The sequence below is a fragment of the Pseudophryne corroboree genome, chromosome 2 (genome assembly GCF_028390025.1).
Source record: "Pseudophryne corroboree isolate aPseCor3 chromosome 2, aPseCor3.hap2, whole genome shotgun sequence".
Classification (NCBI taxonomy): domain Eukaryota; kingdom Metazoa; phylum Chordata; class Amphibia; order Anura; family Myobatrachidae; genus Pseudophryne; species Pseudophryne corroboree.
The window spans coordinates 738329434-738336967 of record NC_086445.1 but is presented as its reverse complement, the minus strand read 5'-3'; positions in this window follow the sequence as shown (position 1 = coordinate 738336967).

Genomic DNA, 7534 nt, shown 5'->3' with positions numbered 1-7534 from the left:
AATGGTGACAGGCAGGAATGTTTAAAGGTACTATTAGGATACTACCCGTCACCAGGGGGAGAGGTGTAGTAGGACTTGTATCATATTAATTGTAGTATGGATATACATATATACAGATTAGAGTATAATATATAATATATACTTGGAGTGTATGTATAATGTATATGCCTGGGGGTACACTGTAATTTGGGCTATCACCTGTACAGCCCGTAGCTGAGTGATTTACAGACTGAGGGGAGCAGGAACAGCTTCCTGGACTCCCGGTCCAAGGGAGAGCGAGGCCGGCTGAGAGGAGACACGGAGATGACAGTTGAGAGAGTCGGTTGGGGAGAGGCAGAACCAGGGGAGACGGTGCAGAGAGGAGGGCTGATCAGTGCGGCAGAGGGAAAACAGAGAGACCCCGCCGGAGATCGCGATCACCCGCAGCCACGGAGACCGGTGATCTTGGTCCGGGTGAGACGGGGCGCCAGCCGCAGTTACCGCCAGACCAGGAGAGCTGGGGCCGGCACCGCAGTCCCGGAAGTCGGTGGAGCGGAGTGGAGCGCCTATCCTTGGATGACGCCATTTCCTCCTGGACACATCACCGGAGGCCAGCGGAGAGGATCACAGGCACAAGGGAAGAGGGGGCAGCCCGGCCACACTCTACAGCATTCGGCCACCACAGAAACTGTAAGTCTCAGCTCCCCAGTGCTGGCCCCCAGATGTAGGGAACAGACTCAGGCGACGTTAGCCCTCAAAATGGTTGGCCAGCCTCATGTCATTAGGCAGTGCAGAGAGCTGAGAATCACTGAAGCGACTGAGGTCGGTAACCACTTACACCACCAACTTTATACCTTATAGACACTTAACTCCAACATCAATTACCAGGAAATAGTTTATGTCTATATCTATTCCCCTCTACGTCCAGAGAACCGACTTATCACAAACTGTCAGGTTGTAGAAATATATACCGCAGGGACTAAGACAGGGCTAGAGACCCGTCCCCGTCAGTGGAAAAACTGTAGATATATTTATCCGCTACCCGTGTATTCAAGTGGAGAGTAATTACACCCTGAGTCCATTAACTAAAGTACACCTGTAATGCCAGTGCCACTGACACACTGCCACATACCCCATAAGGATAATCTGTTATAGGACAGTGCCCAGGCAGAGACTACAAAACTGGAACAGCAGTTTAGGTGTTACCCATAACACAGGAAAAGAGTACTTTTAATTGGAACTCATCAACTAGACTGAACGGATACAAGTCATATATAATTTGGTAGTAGCTGGTCCACACAACTGGCATATTTCTACACATTTCAGGAAGGGAAACTTTGTTGCTAAATAGCTACTACTATCATCAGGGCCGGTTCAGGGACTTTTTGCGCCCCGGGCGGCAATAGGGCGTGGCTTAATACAGGGGGCGTGGCCAGGTACGCCCCCTGTACAGTGGTAGCGCTGCTGAAATTATGAGCGGTGCGCGATGACGTCATCGCGCACCGCACAGCAAAGGTCCTCTCCACAAAGGGAACTAGACGCGTCTAGTTCCCTTCATGGAGAGGACCTTTGCTAAGCGGTGCGCGATGACGTCATCGCGCACCGCACAGTAAAGGTCCTCTCCACGAAGGGAAACTAGACGCGTAGCGTCTAGTTTCCCTTCACAGCGGGCAGTGGCAGCGGGACACAGTGGGCAGCGGGGGGCACAGCAGCAGCGGATCTTGCCCTGGTGCGGCGCCCTCCGGATGGCGCCGGTGCCCTCCGGAAGGCGGCGCCCCGGGCAAAAGTCCTGCTTGCCCGTGGCAAGATCCGCTACTGACTATCATTAAACAGGATATTAATACCCAGGAGTTCTTCAGTCATCGTATAGGGAGTGTAATATCCTAATGTCACAGGAACTTGGCAATATATATATATGCATATATATACATATTACTTTCCTTTCGACAGTTTGCTTAGTTACGATAAACTCTTCAGTGTATACGTGACTGCACCCAGGACATTCTTTGAACTAAGTGTTGTTTGCAGTTAACTTTGTTGTATTGTTTAATGCTAATAATTCCAATGGGCCCTGAGTAATTGCAAAGAAGTATTGATGATATAAACGAAGGTTGTTAGAGGCAATATGTTAGATAACTCTTGTTATACTCTGCAGAATGAGTAAATATATTTACATATATTTACATGTCTGATATTTATGTGATGTCATTGATTACCTAAATACTTACCGTTGCTGAGAAGGAGCGGGATCCAAAGGGATCCAAAGGGCGTCCAGGTAAATCTGAAATACAAAAGGTCATAATATTATCGTGTTATTTGTTTCGATGTAGGGTATTCCCAAGTCTACCCTACTCAAACCCCTTTTTCACAATAACTGAATAGGGATACGGCTTGGGTGGAGGCACACATATTGTTCCGTGGTAACCATAATTGAGGTCTACACTTTAAAAAGTGAGTCAGAGTTCGGACGGCATCCTGCATGGCCGCCGAACTCGGGCAGCATTACACACCAGCCATTATGTGCCGACAAAAGTACCAATTGATTCTCAACCCTATTTCCACTATCTAGAAGGAAGACTTGTACAAGAGTAAAGCCATTCTGCAACTTTAGAATGCTCTTTTATTGTTGCTGCACTGCATTATGGGCCTAATTCAGACCAGATCGCAGCAGCAAAAATTTTCTCTAATGTGCAAAACTATGTGCACTGCAGGTGGGCAGATATAACATTTGCAGAGAGAGTAAGATTTGGGTGGGTTATATTGTTTCTGTGCAGGGTAAATACTGGCTACTTTATTTGTTACACTGCAATTTAGATTTCAGTTTGAACACACCCCACCCAAAGCTAATCTCTCTGCACATGTTATATCTGACCCCCCCCCTCCCCCCCTGCAGTGCCCATTAAAGAACAATTTTGCTGCTGCGGTCAGGACTGAATTAGGCACTATATTTTGTATCCAGGGCTTAGTTGAATATTGGTCCTCACTTTGTAATGCTGACTAGTTAAATTAATAGTGAATCACAAATCAAATCAGTATTCATCTGTGACTAAATTAACATTTTTGAGTAACAAATGTTTTAGCACATTTAAATCAAAGAAATGAGAACAGTCATGGTTGTGATACAAAACTGAGATCATTTGCACATTTTCTATATGTTCCATAGTACCAATATTTCAGAGTAATCCTTCTGAGACGTGTAATTTGCTCTATTGATGACACTTAATATTGATGGGCACACTCCATTGTGTGCTTAATGGTGTGAGCCACCTCCCTATTGTCCAGCGATTATCAGCTCTTTAATGACGATGTTAAATATCCTCATATCAACAGGCCGCACCAGTCTCCATCAAGAGATAGACTAATGAGGGGAAGCTCGATTAATTACTTGACGAGAGAGTAGATTGGCTCAGCGCCACATTCAGCGTCTGCCCTGAAAAGATATGTTTCTCCTGTTGTTATTTGTATTGTTGCATACTGTGTAAGCAAAACTACAGTATATCAAAAGGGTTTTAAAATAATGAAATGGCAAGAGATTAAGCATTGCAAATATTGGAGATTAAAGTTTAGGATTTGTGTTCTTATTTTCTATCTTTTACTTGCCAAGATAAATACATTGGCAGCAAAAGAAGTTAAAATGAGATAAAAAAAAGGAAAAAAAAATTACAGATCAGTTCAAAGGGAAAGAGATAAAATAATAATGCAGAGAAAAACTAACTGCTACTGTATGTTGTGTAACCTGGGCTACTAGCATATTATAAGTATTATTCTGGATTACTCCGAGATACATGGGCCAGTATTTACTAAAAATCCGAGTTTGTCCGATTTGTGTTTTTTGTTTCTAAGTCCCAATCCGGGAATTTACTAAGCACCAATCTCGGCAGTGTCTGGTCTATTCGTAATGGTTTGAATGACAGCGTCCCGAAATATGAATGAATAGACCATCGGTCAAACGCGGCTGTTATTTCATAGAATACGGGAATTCACTATTCATTTGTATTTGGGTGTTAGTTTCTGAGTGCTCAAGTGCGGGTCTGTTTTTTTTCGAATCTTTAAAAAAAGCAGCAAAAAAATAGACCTGCTTTTTCCAGTCGAGTTTGGATAACCATGCACGGATCAGTGAGATCTGTGCATGGTTATCTATGGGAAAGGGTCTGTTTAGTGTTAAATCAGAAAAAAAAATTGCGTTGGGTCCCCCCTCCTAAGCATAACCAGCCTCGGGCTCTTTGAGCCGGTCTTGGTTGAAAAAATATGTGGAAAAAAATGACAAGGGTTCCCCCATATTTAATCAACCAGCACTGGGCTCTGCGCCTGGTCCTGGTTCCAAAAATACGGGGGACAAAAAGCGTAGGGGTCCCCCGTATTTCTGAAACCAGCACCGGGCTCCACTAGCTGGGGAGATAATGCCACAGCCGGGGGACACTTTGATATCGGTCCCTGCGGCCGTGCCATTAAAACCCCAACTAGTCACCCCTGGCCGGGGTACCCTGGAGGAGTGGGGACCCCTTCAATCAAGGGGTCCCCCCCCTCCAGCCACCCAAGGGCCAGGGGTGAAGCCCGAGGCTGTCCCCCCCATCCAAGGGCGGCGGATGGGGGGCTGATAGCCAAGTGTGAAAGTGTGAATATTGTTTTTAGTAGCAGTACTACAAGTCCCAGCAAGCCTCCCCCGCAAGCTGGTACTTGGAGAACCACAAATACCAGCATGCGGTGGAAAACCGGGCCCGCTGGTACCTGTAGTACTACTACTAAAAAAATACCCCAATAAAAACAGGACACACACACCGTGACAGTACAACTTTATTACATACATGCACACCAACATACACACATACTTACCTATGTTCCCAAGAGGCTCGGTCCTCTTCTCCATGTAGAATCCTCGGGGTACCTGTGAAAAAAATTATACTCACATAATCCAGTGAAGAATCCGGCCTTTGAATAATCCACGTACTTGGCAAAAATATAAAACGCAAACCCGACCACGCACTGAAAGGGGTCCCATGTTTATACATGGGACCCCTTTCCCCGACTGCCAGGACCCCCCCTGACTCCTGTCAAAGAGGGTCCCTTCAGCCAATCAGGGAGCGCCACGTCGTGGCACCCTCCTGATTGGCTGTGTGCTCCTGTAGCCAATGGTGCGAAATTTGCGGTCAGCGGTGAGGTTACTTTCGGTCAACCGCTGTCCGCAAAGTTCCCACCATTGGTTACAATGGAGCGCATAGGCGCTACATTGTATCACTGCCGTGTGCTGCCTGACAGACACTACAGGAGCACACAGCCAATCAGGAGGGTGCCACGACATGGCGCTCCCTGATTGGCTGAAGGGACCCTCTTTGACAGGAGTCAGGAGGGGTCCTGGCAGTCGGGGAAAGGGGTCCCATGTGTAAACATGGGACCCCTTTCAGTGCATGGTCGGGTTTGCGTTTTTTTATTTTGCAAAGTACGTGGATTATCCAAAGAACAGAAGAGGACCGATCTACACTGGATTATGTGAGTATAATTTTTCCCACAGGTACCCCATGGATTCTACATGGAGAAGAGGACCGACCCTCGTGTGAACATAGGTAAGTATGTATGTTTGGAGGTGTGCATGTATGTAATAAACTTATACTTTCAAGGTGTGTGTCTCCTGTTTTTATTGGGGTATTTTTTTAGTAGTAGTACAACAGGTACCAGCGGGCCCGGTTTTCCACCGCATGCTGGCACTTGGTGGTTCTCCAAGTACCAGCTTGCGGGGGAGACTTGCTGGGACTTGTAGTACTGCTACTAAAAACAATATTCACATTTTTACAAAAAGGCTATCAGCCCCCCATCCGCCGCCCTTGGATGGGGGGGACAGCCTCGGGCTTCACCCCTGGCCCTTGGGTGGCTGGAGGGGGGGACCCCTTGATTGAAGGGGTTCCCACTCCTCCAGGATACCCCGGCCAGGGGTGACTAGTTGGGTATGTAATGCCAGGGCCGCAGGGACCAATATAAAAGTGTCCCCCGGCTGTGGCATTATGTACCTGGCTAGTGGAGCCCGGTGCTGGTTTCAAAAATACGGGGGACCCCTACGCTTTTTGTCCCCCGTATTTTTGGAACCAGGACCAGGCGCAGAGCCCAGTGCTGGTTGATTAAATATGGGGGAACCCCTGTCATTTTTCCCCCCCATATTTTTTCAACCAGGACCGGCTCAAAGAGCCCGAGGCTGGTTTTGTTTAAGAGGGGGGACCCCACGCATTTTTATTTTTTTAACAATGTTTTTTTTTTTACAAAAGGTGCACAATGAAGCCCAGCACGGATCTCACAGATCCGGCCGGGTTTCCTTGTGTTTTTTCAGGCAGTGTTTTACTCATCACTCCCGTAAAACACTGCCTGATATTACGAATCACATCGACATCGGAAAAAACGATTGTGCAAAACTCGGCAGCTTAGTGAATGACCGTATCAGGATTCAAAAAGTTGCAGTAAAATGCACCCGATACCATTCGAGTTCAAACACCCTTCAAAACGGTCAAAACACGAATATTAGTAAATAAACCCCATGGCCTGATTCAGAGGTGCATGCAATGTGGATTGTGGACGCAGTGGAGTGATGTTTTGCTACTGTGTATGTACCAAAGCTGTATTATGCACACGTGGCTATGGATTATCAATGGTCTATGCACAGAGGATTTATTTGCAAAGTGGGTGACAGGTAATCAGCGTTTGGGGGAGATACTGGGCTAAAAGTATGCAGGCATATAGCATGGCCACAACTAGGATGGGGCTAAGGGAATATGCGCGGGTGCAGAGATGGGTACTCTGCCTCCACTCCTTCCTCTCAGCCCAAAGGGGCTATCTTCTGCCGGCTCCAAGAACCCTCCCTGCAGGTACCTGCTCCCCAGCACCACCACTGAAACTCCCCCCTCTCCCGCAACTAGAACGCTAATGATTGGGGCAGTGGTAGTGACTATGGACTCTCCAGCTGCCCCATTTAATTTCCCAAGCTTTGTTCATGGCAGTTTATACACTCCTGTGTCTGTGTAAGCAATGTCTGCCTCCAAGCCTTTTCCTCAGTGCCTCCTCCTTCCCGCACACAGCTCCACCAGAGGAGGACAGGGCCCCCCGGGGCAACCTACTGCCGGGTCCCAGAATGCTCACTGCAGGTCCCTGCTGAGGCAATGAGGTGAGGTCTGTATATGCAAGGACAGCAGCTGCCTCCCAAGGTGTGGTCCTAGGTTCCAACTGGCATACAGGGCTTTGTAGTCCAACAGCAGTTGGACAGTTGGAGTAATCCCCCCCCCCATGTGTGTGATACAGTGATTGCATGGTTATGTCAGGTATATAACACCAGCCAGTCCTAGGGACTGCTCCCTGCAGCCAGGATAACCCTCATTGTGTGTCCCCCCTTCCCAGAAAGTTGGTACTCCTCCTCTTTAATTAGTCCTAGGTCCTGACTGGCATATTGGGCTTTGTGGTTCTACAACAGTTGGCCAGTCACGGTCCCCCACAATACAGTATCTGAGGTGCATGTTCATTTTCTTGTGTTCCTATCCATTTTCCTAGGGAATGTGTGATGGGTGCACCCTGATGGTGC